Source organism: Mauremys reevesii, linkage group 10 (genome assembly GCF_016161935.1).
Source record: "Mauremys reevesii isolate NIE-2019 linkage group 10, ASM1616193v1, whole genome shotgun sequence".
Classification (NCBI taxonomy): Eukaryota; Metazoa; Chordata; order Testudines; family Geoemydidae; genus Mauremys; species Mauremys reevesii.
This window is the reverse complement of record NC_052632.1, coordinates 59,771,129-59,789,088: the sequence shown is the minus strand read 5'-3', so window position 1 is coordinate 59,789,088 and position 17,960 is coordinate 59,771,129. Positions and strand designations below refer to the sequence as shown.

General features: G+C 41.6%; 1 long non-coding RNA gene across 1 annotated transcript; it reads left to right on the top strand.

The window, feature by feature from the left end:
- Positions 1–1,038: 1,038 nt before the first annotated feature.
- Positions 1,039–14,089, top strand: LOC120374136. The gene is made up of 3 exons (XR_005585895.1): positions 1,039–1,201; positions 4,032–4,179; positions 13,990–14,089. It is a non-coding gene; the product is annotated as an uncharacterized LOC120374136 (long non-coding RNA).
- The last annotated feature ends 3,871 nt before the right edge of the window (positions 14,090–17,960 follow it).

Sequence of the window (17,960 nt, the reverse complement as noted above, 5' to 3'; positions counted from 1 at the left end):
AAGTCAAAAGTGTAAACTGTTCTCAGACTGTCTCTGCCCTGCACTGATTGGCTCTCTCCACCTCTCCCCTTTCTTGCTCCCTACTTTTCCCTCAGTCTCTTCACCTCATTTCACTCCACAACTGCCTGTTTTTATTCTCTTCTCCAGGTCCCTATCCCTTTTCTTTCCATTTTGCTGATCCTCTCTTAAGGAAGCCGATCCACACCCCCACACCCCAAATTGTGGCACTAATTATTTGCCGACTCACATTGTTCACTCTGCTTGTGCGTTCTCCTGACTTCTCCCACTCTCTGTGTCTTGTTCCTTTACACAATGCTTTCTCATTGTTTGGCTTGTAGTCCCCCCATCTGCATCCATCTGTTGTCTCTTGTTTTACACTTAGATCATCAGCTCTTTGGGGCAAGGATTGTCTTTCTGTTCTGTGTTTGTACAGCACCTGGCAAAACTGGATCCTGGTCCCATGGGGCTTGTATGCACTACAGTAACATAAATAAACCAAAGAAACAATAACAAGAAGTTCCAAACTAGCCTCCACTATACTGAGACAACAGCATCATTGTTTCCCCCTGGGAGCATGTTTGACCCCCACCACTTACTGGCTTGCATGGGGTGTCATTTGAATATGTCCTGGCAACGCTTTCTTTATAGATTCAATCTCACATTTCTTTTTTCACACTGAATTTTTACTTTCCTCTGCTTTGATGTTTATATCACTAGCTACACAGAACGCCTATTTCATCTCTAAAAAACCATGCTCATAAAAGGAGAAAGAAAGAAATCCTTACTTCCTTGGAGGCAGTGTTTGAGAGGAACACACCCTCAAAGTCCCTCCATAGCATCCCACTGCAAGCTATCACAGATAACAAATGAGACATTTAGAGGATGATTGAGTGCTGTACAAGTGCTAACAATGGAGCAGCATTCAGTTGTTTAGCACAGGTGGTGTTGTAATTGTGATGCATTGGAAAGCATCTCAGTATTCAGTGGCGCTCACCCTTCTACTTCCACATGGGTGGTGCGCTGGGCTAACATCAGCATGCTGAGAGGATACATAAAACCAGAGGGAGGAAATATTGGCTGCCTGAAGAGGGTTTTTTCCCCCCTTCTGTGATATGAACTGCAAATAAGCCACTGGACTGCACCACAGAGAGCAACGGAGATTTAGTCAACTGAGCTCTACTCAGGAAATGCTCTACATCAGGTTAGTGGGAGCTTTGCTTGATAAGGAGGCTGCAGCATTTGTGAGGGGAAGAGAGGAGGAAGATGCTCAGCCTTCGAAAGGCTTGTGCCTGCCCCACAGAAAGTGTAATAAATGGGGATCCTATTCTAAGCCACTCCGGTTGTCTTTCCATCCCTCTCCAGGCTCACAAAGTGGGGAAATTCACTGGGGTACAGAGGGCAGCATTTTTTCCTTTTCCTCACACACCCATTGGGGGCCCCAGTGGGATTGTGTAGGGGCACCTCTGTACCGACCATAGGCAACAGAGAGAGCCTTCTCTTTAGCTCTGCATGGTTCAGCATGAAGGACAGCTATGGGAGGGGACTCTGAGATCCTTATTCACCACATGGAGCGACAGCGGATTGATTCTAAAGCTCACAGGCTGGAGTGGCAGCTATTGGGTGACTGCTGAACACATTTCTCAAAGCCCCTTCCATACCAAACTTGAGCTGTGCTGGAGTGCAAGTTTCTTCAGCAAGCAGGGTCTAATTTACTTCCCTTTAAGAAAGCAAAAAGAAACCATAGCTTGACATAGGGGAGTGGCGGGGAAGCCCGGTTCTCCATTTTGTATACCATAAAGTCCTGGTTCAGTAAACAGTAAACACAAAATCCTGAAACCAGGTCTCTTCCGCCTTCAACTACTCGCGTTTATGTAAATAAAATCTGAACTGTCACAATTCGAATGGAGCAAAAAAACAAAACAAAAAAATCCCATCTCCCACTGCTGACATGGCAATGCAGCAAGATTTGCAGCATAGCCATTTTTGTTACTCACTAAGCTTGAATAGTCAGCAAGCCATTTTGGCAGCAGACAAATTGTACCCTGAAGGCAGTTAATTAATACAAGCTAATGGATCATATTCTATATGCCTAAAGTACTAAAACTCCTATAAACACATTTTGTTTCAGTAAGAACAAATCACATATAAGACATTTCTCTCCAGTAGGATTCCCTCCCACCCCCAGTATGTTTTATTTCCTTATTGTGTCATTTCAGGGCTCTTACAAACATTATACTAAATTCATTCTACAAGTTCCTGCACAATAATCAATAATTTTTTGCCTAATAAAAGTAGCTCATCGTATATAAACTGGTTTTCAGCTGATGCTGCGTCTCGTGTGTAAATATACCCACAGAAGGCATTTTGCAATATTTTGATGACTTAAAAAAAATCAATTTTGTTAAATATTAGTGAGAAAGAGAATATACTGGAGTCTTGCTTCAGAAATAACTGGCTTTTGATAGAGTTAAGAGTAAGCTTAGGTATAATTTTAAAACAGAGTCTATGGCTGCTTTAGATTTTTGTGTATACCCAGGGAGTTCCAGGCAGCAACATGCCAATACACAGAATTATCAGCATATCAAAGGCATTATATTTATCAAGCTCTGCCACAGCACATTTAATAGCAGTATGATGGATGTTGTTGTAGCAAGCAAGGAACACTTTGATGTACATGGCCTTCTTTGATTAATGAGAGCTCCCGCTGAGAAGCTGCATATGGAGTAAATTACTCTTTTCAAAAATGGCTGATTTGCACTATTGTTCTAATTATTTCACAAGCTCAGGGTCAGTTCCAAATCCAGTCACCAAAGGAAAAAAAAAAACAAAATAAAACAAAAAATCCCTCTCCCAATAATCCACATTTTCCAACTCAAACTAGAAAGGGCCAAGTTCTAATTATAGTAAAACCAATTTATGACTTATCCTTCCCCCTCTCCCATGAAAAAAAACTAATAGACACTTCTTCCTCCACTGAATAGTCCTGCAATATAACCTCCTCATCTGTGCCTGTGAAATGAATTCAGATTTTCTTTATTAAATGCTGTTGTATTTTTCATCAACAGCATGGGAACTAAGGTCACATTTTAACCCACTGCACCCCACCCCAAACCAAAACATTTTCATCAGTATAACCACAATACCACAAAGTGCACTTCTTAAAAGTGCATTCTAGATTATTTCTACTAGCTAGTGAAACACTGCAAAATTTAAGTTATTCCATTAGCCCCAATTCTCTAAGTGTTTCTATGATGGGATGTGGTGCCTTAAGCAATTTATCCACTTAGTCTTTAAAAAAAAAAATTCTTTCGGAGCATTAGTACCATGTTACTTTTTAAACAAAGTTTTGAACAGTAAATATTTTATCATTTTAATTAAGTATGTTTGTAATCTTCAATTTGTTATCACAGCTGGCTGCACTAGGATCTCACTTAGCCTAGCAGAGACTGCACCGATCAAACTGTGCTTTATAACAGAAGACACATGAGCACAATGAAGGATAGAACAAAAATAAGCCTGGCCGGAAAAAAAAGATTCCACTGATGGGGAAATAATTTCTTAAGTGCATTGTTCATTAGGCCGGTTGGGTTTACTGTAACTTTAGTTTCATAATTCAATGCTGCTTTGATTTTACCATATTTTGTTTTCCAAGATTGCACGACAGCATGTTCCTTCCACAAAAGAGTGAAAGTGATGGCCCATGTTAACCTCTGGCTTACATAATAATAGACCACTCTCTGTCACATCATGTCACATATTGGACATGTTTTAAAGTTTTAAAAGCTCACTCCAAGTTTGCATGCAAATCACACAGGTTAGCCAGTGTCTAATTACACATGAATCAAAGGAGGTTACACACTGGACATGTATATGGCCTACAATTTTTTAACTGACTGGTGTTTATTGGGTTCCTAACTTCAGCACCTTAAAGAGACTTGATTTTCACAGGGTGGGTGCTCAGCACTTTCTGAAAATCAGGCCCCTTCAGAATGTCTCAAGTTGTGCACTCAAAATCACTATTCTCCCCTTAGAAAATTCAGGGCATAATTGTACTTGGCAATCGATGTGAGCACACATTCTGAGTGAACTTGGAAATTAACCCGGATCGCCATTCTTCCTCTCGTCTTTCCAGTGATAGACCAAGGTAGAGGAAAACCTAATCCCATACTTTTCAAAAAGGTATGTGTTATCTATATTAACTGTAATACAATTACATCATGTCAAGCTACTGTTCCAATGAAGAACATTTTGGATGAAGTAAAGATCTCAATAGAGTCTCCAAAATGCTATTGAATTTCTTGCAAACATGACTCTCAATTGATGCATTGGCAAAGTAATGTCCAAAGTGGTACATGTCCAAAGCACTAAACAGTAGCCAGTTATGAGTTCCAAAACTTAGCCTCTTGCCACAGAAAGAGCTGAAAAATATATTGTCCATAGCCAAAAATAGGATTTTGCACACATAGAGAAAGGAAAAACAAGAGACATTCAGCTCTTTGACAGGGCTCTCTGAATACTTTTCCAAAAGGTTAGGCGCTCATGCCGGGAAATTGTCACTTGCAATGAAACACAGTACAGCCATTGGTTAGCCTAAGAGATCTTTCATGAGTCTTGTAAAATGTCACTGAATTAGAACCAAAATAATTCTAGGCTTATTTACAAATCTGTTAAACAGGCTAGTGGCTTGTCAGACATTACAGAGCTGCATAGAGACTTCCATATGACTGTGAGCCTTGAACTCCTATCTCAGATATCTCCCGATATAGATATTAACTGTAATCACATAAACCTATTTGAGTCCATTAACACAAGATAAGGGCAACATAAAAATCCACAACTACATATTAAGATCATATTCTATTCCTCTTGAAAGAGGAAGGCTACTTTTTAGCTCTCCCTTTGCTATGGACTTCCCTGCTGTTTCCAGGTCTGCTGAATCTGTTTAGTATTGGGACAAACAGTATTTCTGAACAGATGGCATCCATTAATAATTAGCACATATGGAGTAAATTCTTAATGGCTTTAGGCCAGCAGATTGGTATTGGTATTAAGGTGTGATCATATAAAATTATGCTGAGCTCCTTCAGACTTCAATGGGAGAAGAGGGCATTTAGCATATTGTAGGATTAAGTCTGCAAAACTCTTGTGCAGGGGCGGCTCTAGACATTTTGCCGCCCCAAGCACGGCGGTATGCCGCGGGGGGCGCTCTGCCGGTCGCCGGTCCCGCAGCTCCGGTGGACCTCCTGCAGGCGTGCCTGCGGAGGGTCCGCTGGTCCCGCGGCTCCACCAAAGCCGCGGGACCAGCGGACCCTCCGCAGGCACGCCTGCGGGAGGTCCAGTGGAGCCGCGGGACCAGCGGACCCTCCACAGGCATGCCGCCGAAGGCTGGCTGCCTGCCGCCCTCCCGGCGACCAGCAGAGCACCCCCCCCCGGCATGCCGCCCCAAGCACGCGCTTGGCGTGCTAGGACCTGGAGCCGCCCCTGCTCTTGTGTATACTCTCCAGGAATAGTTTAGATCGCTCAAGCTCTCACTTCTTGCTTCAAGTAGCTCATCATAGAATTTGTGTTTGTTCTGAGTTCTCTGAGGTTCAGAATAACTTTAATCAATTAAGATGGGCAAATCTCACAAAATGAGATTTGAGATGTGGTTTAGAGAAGTATCTAAAATGTTGGACTAAATTGAGAAATAATATAGAAACAGCCTGTCCCATGGTATTTCTATACTTCAACTTCTAAGCATAGTCAAAGTGAAAAGTGCAAAAAAGGAACCCGTCCAAAAATGGTAGCCAAACTCTACTTCAGATTTTGTGAGAAGGTTCAGGTTGGTTCTTATTCTGGCATAATTGTTTCCAGCCATCCTTATGTTTTATTCAGTTTCTTCCAGCCTGTGCCTCATACAGTTTTATCCAAAGATAGAAGTGAAAGGGGTCTATGCTGGATGTAGTAATTTAACATTTCTGTTCTTGGAAATTTTACCAAAAACATTTTGTTTAGAATTCCATCAATGCAAAAGTTCACTGCTTCATCCATTTCTAACTCCTAAGTCAAGAGTGGTTGACCATGAAAACTTTTCAATTGCCCTAGGTAATAAAACAACAAAGGTCCCAGTCCTTGCATAGTATCAGAAATTCCTAGGATACAAAGTATTTTCCTATAGTGTAGTACTATATTAGTAAATTAGTTATCTAAAGCAAAATTGAAGATGTTGTAAGGATGCATGTTTACATTACTATAATATTAGCTCAATTATAAATTTTATTTAATTTCTGTTCATTTGTTAAAAATAGGGTGTCAATTAATCATAGTTAACTCATGCAATTAACTCAGAAAAATAAATTGTGATAAAAATTAATTGCAATTAATCGCAGTTTTAATCACACTGTTAAACAATAGAATATCAATCGAAATGTGTTAAATATTTTGGATATTTCTTCTATATTTTCAAATATATTGCTTTCCATTACAAAACAGAATACAAAGAGTCAGTACTTACTTTATATTATTTTATTACAAATATTGCACTATAAGAATGGTTAACAAAAGAAATTGTATTTTTCAATTCACCTCATACAAGTACCACAGTGCAATCTCTTTACCATGAAAGTGCAACTTACAAATGTAGATTTTGTTTGTTACATAACTGCACTCAAAAACAGAACAATGTGAAACTTTAGAGCCTACAAGTCCACTCAGTCCTACTTCTTGTTTAGCCAATCACTAAGAGAAACAAGTTTGTTTACATTTACAGGAGATAATGCTGCTGGCTTCTTATTTACAATGTCACCTGAAAGTGAGAACAGGTGTTTGCGTGGCACTTTTGTAGCTGGCATTGCAAGATATTTATGTGCCAGATATGCTAAACATTTGTATGCCCCTTCATGCTTTGGCCACCATTCCAGAGGATATGCTTCCATGCTGATGATGCTTGTTAAAAAAATAATGTGTTAATTAAATTTGTGACTGAACTTCTTGGGGGAGAATTGTATGTCTCCTGCTCTGTATTTTACCAACATTCTGCCATATATTTCATGTTATAGCAGTCTCAGATGATGACCCAGCATGTTGTTTGTTTTAAGAACACTTTCACTGCAGATTTGACAAATGCAGAGAAGGTACCAATGTGAGATTTCTAAAAATAGCTACAGCACTCGAACCAAGATTTAAGAATCTGAAGTGCCTTCCAAATCCGATCAGGAGAGGGTGAAGAGCATGCTTTCAGAAGTGTTAAAAGAGCAACACTCCAATGTGGAAACTACAGAACCCAAATCACCAAAAAAGAAAATCAACCTTCTTCTGGTGGTATCTGACTCAGATGATGAAAATGATCATGCATTGTTCTGCACTGCTTTGGATTGTTATCAAGCAGAACCCATCATCAGCATAGATGCATATCCTCTGGAATGGTGGTAGAAGCATGAAGGGACATATGCATCTTTAGTGCCTCTGGCACATAAATATCATGCAATGCCAGTGTGATGGGTTACCCCCCCCCACTCCAGGGTGCCACCTGATGTACTGGGGTACCACTGAGCCCGCCTGTTCCACCAGCCTGGGCTCCCTTACACTGTCCTGCTGAGCCAGGCCCTCAAGCCTCCTCCCAGGTGCAGAAAGTCACAGACACAGAGACTCTGTACAGGAAGATTCAGCTAGGGAATTGCCCAGCACTCTAGTGCATACCACCTCTGTGGTGAAAACCCAAAATTGTATGGTCTTTCACTGCACAGAGAACTGTACAGCATACGATAATTAAATTCGTCCCCTCCCTCAATGTGGAGGAAGATATGCACAGCTCCTCCCAACCCCCAGTTATGAATTCCACAAACTGGTTATAGAATAAACAAAAAACAAGTTTATTAACTACAAAAGGTAGATTTTAAGAGATAAGGGATAGCAAACAGACCAAAACAGATTACCCAGCAAATAACAACAACAACAAAACCACCACAAAGTAAGTTTAAGACACACACACCCACACACAAAACCTGGTTACAAGTAGTAATTTCTCACCCTAAATGTTATTTTATGCATTTCTTTCACAGACTAGACACGTTTTCCAGCCTGGGCTCAGCTCTTCTCTCCCTCTCCCCGTGTGTCTTTGTTTCTTAGATGTTTCAAGCAGGCATCCTGCGAGGGGATTCAGTGAAGAAAGCTCCCTTATTAACTCACTTCCCTGCCTTAGATAGGATTTACATATGATGGGAATCCTTTGTTTCCCAGTTTGATCCCCACCCATAATTAGGGGAAAAATACAAGTATCCCAAGATGGAGTCCAGTACCAGGTGACATGATCACATGACCCTGCAGTGTCAAAGCAGCCAGGAGTCAAAGGTTGTTTGAAGCATCCCAGGAAACTTCTCAGGAAGGTGGGAGATTAGCATCTTCAAAGTCCTATTGTTTTTCCAAATGGCTCATCCAGGCTGGTTGCATTCTATCTAGTGGGCGTTCCTCAGGTGTAAACCCACTTGTAATTGTTACATAGTCAATATTCCTAAATTCAGATACAGAAATCATACATGCATACAAATTGGATAATCATATTCAGTAAATCATAACCTTTCCAATGATACCTCACATGACCCATCTTGCATAAAACACATCTTGGTTATGCCATATTCATATCATAACAATACCTCTATGAAGAATATGGAGTGTAGTGTCACAGCCACCTACAACAGTGCCATGAGAACTCGTGTTCTCATTTTCAGATGACACTGTAAACAAGAAGCGGGCAGCATTATCTCCTACAAATGTAAACGATTGGCTGAACAAGAAGTAGGACTGAGTGGACTTGTAGGCTCTAAAGTTTTACATTGTTTTATTTTTGATTGCAGTTATTTTTTGTACATAATTCTAAATTTTAAGTTCAACTTTCATGATAAAGAGATTGCTCTATGGTACTTGTATTAAGTGAACTGAAAAGTACTGTTTCTTTTATTTTTACAGTGCAAATATTTATAATAAAAATAAATATAAAGTGAGCACTGTACACTTCGTACCAATATATTTAAAAATGTGGAAAACATCCAAAAATATTTATATAAATAGTATCCTATTATTGTTTAACAGCATGATTAATCCATTATTTTTTTAATTGCATGATTAATCTAGGTTCATTTTTTTAATTGCTTGACAGCCCTAGGTAAAAAACAATTCAAAACAGTAGAAAATAAATTAAACCATAAAGAAAACAAAGTATTTTCAAATAAGATTAATGATCTGTGTTGAGCTCACAAAACCAAGGAAACAGAGAATTTAAAAGACGGATGGACTGATTCTGATCTTGCTTAAACTTGTTTTAAACTGTGGAAACGCCTGATTTACACCAGAATGATTCTACTGAAGTCAGAGGAGTTATTGTCATGTTGTCACTCAGATCAGAATCAGGCCCACATAACCAATAACAATCCATTTAGCTGTGTCTTTGTATCTTGCTTCTGTACAGCGATCTGTTACACATACAATTTTCTTCAAGAATCAATACCTAGGCACTATGGGGTAAACTGAGAATAAAATTGCAACTATAATTAGGAATTACATTAGTTTGGGTAGTATTAAGTATACATGTTATGCTTGGTTTTATGTATTTATAATCGGCTCTGATGAGTATTGAGTATGACATGTAACAAATGTTAATGTTAGAGACAGTAAGAAGGTGATTGAACATGGACATCTGGTATGATCAGAAAATACTGAGAGATTAAATGGATCACGTACTTACCTCCCCAAACTGACAGTAGACATGAAGTGGGAAAGTAGGCACCCCTTCTAAAGTTTAGTTAGCACATCGACTCAAATTCCATGTGAGAAAATGCAAGCACAGGGTTGAAAGTTCAGAGAGGAAAGACATCAATGGATGTAGAGAAAAAGACTAAAGTGACCGCTGTAATACAGAGCACCAGGGCAATGGTGGGGGTTCAAATATTGCTCATCTCCATCTGTACCTTCAGAAGAGGTTGTGCTGCAGCTTGTGGTACAATAGCTGAAGAGGGATCACTATAGCAAGCAGGCAGCTGACCAGCAGAGCATACAATATACTACAGAGGAAGGTCATATAATGCAGAGTCCACTGGGGGACAATAATTCCATTTCAGAGCAACTCTAAAGGTTTCAAAATTTGTTTTCTTTCTACACAGGAATGAAACTAAACATTGCAAACATTTTCACAAAAATATAGGTACGTGTGTGAGTGGCCTGGGATATGGGAGACCCAGGTTCAAGTCCCTGCTCTGCCTGATTCAGAGCAGGGTTTTATATCCCAGATCACTCTGAATCAGGCTGAGGAGTAGGGACTTGAACCTGGGTCTCCCACAGGCTACAGAATGTGAGTGTCACTTCTCCTCCCCCACCCATTTCCCAACAAAATCTTTGTCAAATTCAACATCACCACAAATATGGCAGCATCGACAAAACAGCATATTTCAGTAAAATTTCATTTTCATGAAAATGTTCCAACCAGCTCTACTATTAAGGGCCATTTTCATCCTAGTGCCTTGCTAGGAAACGTATTGGCCTACACAGATTGAAACACGTCCCTCGGAAGGTGCTCAATGGACAACCCTAAAGATTGAAGTCCTCTCTGATGCGGCAAATACTTACTACCACGTATAGTGCTTATAGCTATGATTAGTCCCATTAAACCCAATGCAGCATGAGGTGCAGCATGGCCTAGTGGACACAACATTGGATTTGGAATTTTTAAATAATTGGAGATATACCTATCTCCTAGAACTGGAAGGGACCTTGAAAGGTCATTGAGTCCAGCCCCCTGCCTTCACTAGCAGGACCAAGTACTGATTTTTGCCCCAGATTCCTAAGTGACACCCCTCAAGGATTGAACTCACAACCCTGGGTTTAGCAAGCCAATGCTCAAACCACTGAGCTATCCCTCAGGGATAGCAAAAGTCTTGACTTCTAATCCTTGTTCTGTACTGACCTACTCTGGGCAAGTAACTTCCCTCCTCTGTGCCTGCTTCTCCTCCCACGCTTTGTCTGTCTTATAATTTAGACTGCAAGCTCTTTGAATCAGGGACTGCCTCTTACTATGTGGATGGCCAGCACCTACCACAATCTCGGCTGGGGCTTCTTTGGCACTAGAAATAATAAACAACAATCATGATAGTCAGCACCAGGCCCAGCAGCAGGGAGATCTATGACCAGTACCAGCAGTGTGTACATGCAGCTGAACCGTATTGTCTTCTTAAACGGCTTATTATCATTTCATAGCATTTTCACTGTTTTATAATTTAACATCTTAGGGTCTAGTCCTTCACTAACTTATTACCAAGCTCAATAGCTATTGCCATGACTCAGCTAGGTTGCTCATGGTAGTTAGCACAGGGCTTGGTCAGGCAGGAGTGGCCATTTATTGGTACTGTAACTGCCTGCTTTTCAGTATGAACAGGAAAGTCAAGTCTCTGGCTTTGGCCACAATAGATGAATTAAGAGAAGGTTGAAACCCAGAAAGATGAACTGTCTTCAAAAATATCCCCCTCTGCCATCATTGTGTCCTGTTCAGGGGCGGCTCTTGGCATTTTGCCGCCCCAAGCACAGCAGGCAGGCTGCCTTCGGCGGCTTGCCTGCAGAGGGCCCGCTGGTCCCACGGCTTCGGCGGACCTCCTGCAGGCACGCCTGCCTGCCGCCCTCGCGGCGCCAGCAGAGCACCCCCCACGTCTTGCCGCCCCAAGCACGCGCTTGGCATGCTGGGGCCTGGAGCCGCCCCTGGTCCTGTTCAGAGTATGCGAGCCATGTCCTGGTTCTTCCAAATAGTTTGATTTCCCATCATGAGAGGTACAAATGGGCTCCTCTCCCTGCACTTCCAGGACTCAACCCAGCTTAGACCTGGCATCATTCCAAGAACAGAATCTTGCTAATAAGGCCATTCACCATTAAAACAACTTGCACTTGCATTGACCATTGTAAGCCTGAAGCAAAGTTGTCATGAGATTTTGGTAGGGGAAACCTTCAGGGCTTTGGTTAAGACTTGCTGTCAGAAAGCTGCTTGAAACAAATTCAAATAACCAGGCTGAAGATCATACACAACATCTGGAGCTGGGATTGGGGTGGGGGGAACCTTTTGGGAGGAAAACACTTCTGCTTGTTTGATGTTACACCAAAAGGCTGGGATTAGGGGAGGAGCCCGAGAAGACAGTGCTCACAGAACAGGAACTGAATGAGCAGCAATAGCATGCTTAAAGACTGCCTGTCAAGAAGCTAAGAGTCAAAATCCTTTTACACATTCCTTCACCTCTGCAGCAGGGCAAGAGGATTGATTCTAAAGAGTTACATTCATTTTAAAAATTAGGGTGAATTCCTGTCCCTGCTGATTTCAGAGTAGCAGCCGTGTTAGTCTGTATCCGCAAAAAAAACAGGAGTACTTGTGACACCTTAAAGACTAACAAATTTATTTTAGCATGAGCTTTCGTGAGCTGCAGCTCACTTCTTCGGATGCATAGAATGGAACACACAGACGGGATATTTATACATACAGAGAACATGAAAAGGTGGAAGTATGCATACCAACAGGCAGAGTCTAATCAATTGAGATGAGCTATCCTTAGCAGGAGGAAAAAAACTTTTTGAAGTGATAATTAAGATGGCCCATAGAAGGTGTGAGGAGAACTCCCTGCTGAGTTGGTGAACTAGGGGGTAAAGAGGGCACAGGAAACCACCTCCTTCACTCCCTATTCCAAGCAGAAGGGCAGCATCCCTCCTCCTAATCAGAGGGGGTGGAACCAGCTGGCCAGAGCACCTCAGCTCCATGGAGTGCAGTCTGTGGATCAGACACTGCTCCAGTCAGCCCATCAGAATAGCTGCGGGGCGGGGGGAAGGGGCGAGATGGACACTGCTACTTTGCAGAGTAGCAGCAAAGTATGATTAGTGCCTTGTCCCCCCTAGTTCTCCTTCCCCACGCTGCTACTCTGCCTGCAACATGCAGCCACCACTGTTCCTTTCCTTGAGTGACTTCCTGGGTAACAGCAGGATTTTGCCCCAGAGAAATTGTTCACTGAATTGTGTCTCTGTTATAAGACATACATGTCTGCACTCATCATCATCAGAGGAGAGTACCTGGTTTAGAGAAAGAACATGCTCTCCTGTCTTGTTTTGCATGCAAGCACCAGTGATACAGAGCTCACATGCTGAGGTGTCTTTCAGAAGGTTCCTATTCGTCCCTTAGGATGGTCACAGGGTAACATTTTCCTTGTTCATTCACACTAGCAATGGGAAAGCCCAGAAAGGTTCACAGCTCATGTAAATTCAACTATTTGTAGGAAGCTAATCTGAACTATCTTCAGCCTTCAAACTTAGGCTGGAGATCTTATGAAAACAGGCCACAACCTTAAGTGCAGAAGGCGACAGGACAATGAAAAGAAATCCCCCACAGTCATTTATTTGAACATTTCAAAGGTTTTTAAACTGTTCCCCTTAGGCTCAGCTCTAGAAAAAGGCTAAGGTTTAGGAGGCTTGGTTTTTCATTTGTTTGAGCCAGCATTTCCCATCCCTTGTAATGTATACAATTGCAGGGAGGGGGGAAAGCATCAGGGCAGGTCTGACCCATTTTGTTCAGTCCGTGATTGAGCCCAGGCTGAATGCCTGAGAAAAGTCCATGTAGTATTTGCTAGCATCTGTGTCAGGAGAAGTATATCATCTATCCATTGCCCTATTTTATATTAAAAATAAAATTTGCATTCATGGCAACCTGAGATTCCAATGTTCCCAACAGTAAAGTCCACAGAGTAGAAGAAAGCCAAATGTTTATTTGTGTTGGAGCATGCTGACTCGGCAAGCCTCTAATACACCTTCCAGTGCAAGTGAGCAAGAATAATAAGATTTGTTCCTGTGACCAAAATCAATCTATTAGCCAATATGAGCTGGAGACCTTGGGGACTGTCTTATATTTCCCTGTAAATTGTATTGTGTCCTGTTGAAAGGCGAGACGCGTACAGTGTGTGTATCTCATGACCATACCAATATTTCCTGTATTGGTACAAGATAAAAAAGAGAAAAGAATGAATCACACTGAAGATATCAAAATGAAAACCAGTCAGCAGCTCATGGGAGGACAAGTACAGAGACATAAATGAGCAGAAAGGAACCTCAAAAGAAAAAGACATCTTTGCAGAAAAGTTCATGGTAGTGAAAAAATAAAGTATCTTGTATTATAAAGTGACCAGAAAATGGTGTGTGTGTGTGTGTGTGTTGCAGACTGGATATGTCACAAAGAAATTCTAAGACAAACACCTGACGCATACTGCAGGATAAAAGCTTGCCTGCTCCTAACTGCTACGTGTTCTAGCAGACAAACAAATACATTCACACAAATGTAAGTTACTAGCAGCCCTGCACACTATGGGTCCTTCAATCTCTCCTGGGAATGCAGCCCTTTCAGTTGGAGATTATTGTGGATGGAACGGAATCGGAAGGGAGACCTCTAATGAACAGTTAGCTTGGAAAGGCTAAAGCTGAGTTTGTCATTTTTTAAAAGCCGGCAGTAAAATTCCTAAAAAGTCATGCATGAATGAGAACAGCTCTCTCCTTTGTAGCTGCAATGGCTCTTTACAATGGCCGTGGGTGCCACCAGACTGCATAATGCTGTGAGCGTTTCTAGTGGGTAAGCACAGCTGCACTTTCCTACTGGATAATTGTTTTGGTAATGCCTTGTGTCCATCCAGGAAACTCTCTGAACTGCTAGCCTAAGGAAAGCTCTGATTCACCTTATCTCCTGGCTGCCATGATGTAAAACAAGAGCTCAGTCAATGCGGCAACTCCAGGCAGCAGCATGATTATAAAGAGGTGGAGGGGGGAAAAAAACCACTTTTTCTTAGGTTAGGTTTTGCTCTCTGTCATGTTAATGGAGGGCAAAAGCCTGCAGAATGGTGAACTACCTCAAGCTGCTTTTGAAGTCAGCAGGAGTAGAGGATGCTCAGCACCTCCCAGGGGGCACTTTGTCCCTTGCAGGATCAGGCATGGCAAGTGGAGTTTGCAGCCAAATATCCCCTTTTTGCCTGGCTCATGTCCTTGCTTTGGGGGAATTGCCTGCCACCTGCTTCCTGGCTGTGCTATTAAACAACCAGGAATAAAATCCTTTTCTTTCCTCCCAAATTCCCAAACAGACCATCTGCTGCCCCTCCACAGCTGCAAGCACTGAAAACAAGGACTTTTGTTCAATTTACCTTATTTTAAAAGTACATTTAACAAGTGCCAATGCTTATAGCTTGGAGAAATCAAAGAGTTTAGCTGAAGGCCTGGAGTACTATATAGTGACTGGAGCTGGGGGGCTTCGAGTCAGGGCTTCGAGTTCTCCTGCTAACTTGTGATGGGACTTTGGAAATCACTTAGGGCCCAGTCATAACTGACACTGAATACCATCAACTCCATTTACTTCAACGGGGTCTACATCCTGTGGATTAGAACCTAACCTACACAAGTCCCTTTTGCAACACGGTAGCAGCATAAACAGAAGCTCAAGCTGCCCTAACTGGACACCCAACCTAGGGGAAACTTTCCCTGGTGACGAGTTGGCATAACTGGCTCTATCCCATCCCCTCCTTGCCCCTGCACCATAAGGGGCATGTTGGCATGCTTGGATTAGGACTGGATCACATTGTTGTCCAGTGATCCTTGCTGATATAAAGGGGCTATTAAAACCTGGTGCTCTAGGTCACTGGGGGCAGAACTGGCCCCTTGTTGCCACTAGTATCAGGATGGGGGGGACAGAAAACCACTTTTGTGCTCCCCCTGGGTGCTGAGCACTGCAGCAACAGAGTTGATAGGGGCTTTATTTGCCGCCATGTATCTGAATGGTTTAGAGTGTGCATACCAGAATGCAGGCTATTTGGGGTAGGAGCACCCCCCCCCAGAATCAGCAACCAACAAGCAATGCTCATAAAATGCTATATATCAGATTTAAACCCAATTTTCTTTAGTAACTTCAAGTATCTCACAATCATTGTCATTTGGTTTGCTTTTATTTCAACCAGCATACACATTCCCTGCTTTTAAACATAGTGCACTGTGCTTCTCTCTACTAGCACAAGCAGGAAGGATCCAAAAACCATGGATCTGACTAAGGGATGGGGTGAGTTGGGGAAAGGGAAAGGGGTGCCATTTCCTCTAGCCCAATGGAAACTGCTCCAAGAGGAGCTTCCCACGGTTCCACCTTCACAGGTTGAGAGAGCAGGATGAGCTTGGTTGCTCTCCACACACCCAGTAGCTTGGGAGAGTCTATCCTGATTTACACCATTGTGAATGAGATCAGAATCCATTCCTGTTTTCCTTTAGAGCATAAAGGGTTGATTTAACATTATCTGGAGCCAAATCCCTGTGGTTCTCAGGAAAATGAAGATATTTTAACCTGATCCTCAGCCCCTTGAACCATCAGTTATCAGCTGTTATTGCTGAAGTTTTCCCAACTGTTCTAGTACCCAGGGGCTTGTTTAAATCTTTCTTTCCTTCCCTAAGGTTCATATTTGCTATGTCTATGCAGAACATCTGAAAACAGGAAGAAACCCGTATTTACTTCTAAATAGATACAAGTTGCCTTGAAATAAGGAAACATTCCTGTAGTGCTATGGTTGTTTTGCTTTAATAGGAACCAGACCCTAAATATCACATTTGGCTACCTTGCCCTTTTGCAAATAAACCCTGAAGGAATAGGAGGAACAGATACTATAGTTAAGGGCTCTGCACTGCCTGCAGTAACACCAATCTATGCATCTTAGTGAACTGTGCCATTTAGCAAAGGGCAGATAGAAGGATAGGCAAAAAATTATCATGATACATCCAAGCTTACTTAATTTAAAATACAATTGGCTATTTTCTGCTTGTTGCTGCTTTATTTTTAGCAGCCTTCTAGCCATCACATGGTCTCAGTCAGCTTAGTTGTTCAACTCAATTTTTAAATCTCATGAATAAAATACAAATCTTGTTTAAGGAATATTTTATGAAATAAAAAATAGATTTTATCTATTAAATTCTGGGGTGAAAAAAAATTACAAAGGCAGAAGTGGCTTAGGGCAAGAGAATGTGACATCTATCTTACCAGACTCAACACTGGTCAGAGAATGCACTATGGATTCTTAATAGCACGCTTACAACTTGCTACTGTTAGGATCAATGGGACTACTCATTATAGTCAGCACTGTGGGCCACATTCCGATACCCTCACTCATATTAAATTCTGTGTAGAGACCCACTGAAATCAATGGAACTGTTCTTAGATTTTAAGGTCAGAGGGCACCATTACATAACCTAGTCTGACCTTCTGAGACATCCCTTGGTAAAGTGCTACCCATTACGAGCCAGGATTCCAGAATCTAGCCATATGCATATTAGTATTTGGAAGATATGACCGTGTAGCAATAACAAATATTGACCTCATACAACTCATCTAGAGAAAAATTGTGGGACAGACCACGTGACCATAATCAAGAAATACTCTTTTAAAAGTTAAGGAGAAAATATTCAGTGTTGCATGTGACCCTAAATATTTACATTAACAATTATTTTAAAATAACTGAATACATAATCCTGCATGTAAACTTAGACCTGGAAATTTTGAGAGTCTAAAATAAGAATTCCCCACTCTGATGACACAAAAGTTACCCGCACAATCTAGAAGTGTATGGTATGACTCTAAAACAAGGTCTTTCTTAAGTGAGCCATGGCCATGAAATTCTTCATGGTCAGTCCTAACAAACTAATGTATTGCTGTATTCTGCGCTTCCTCCCAAGTCCTTCTGTATTTATGTAACTAGCATCTTTAGAGAAGCCAGTTAAATTTGCATGGGTTTAACAAGGCTGTAATACTATTGACTGAAATGGAGTCCCCTGATAGAGACACGTAAATCAGGCCAGAACCAGGCTTTCTTTACTTATTTTCAAGCTGCTAATTAATCCTCCCTTCCAAACCTGAAGCAGAAAATTAAAGTGACTTCCCCAGGGCCACAAAGAGAGTTACAGTC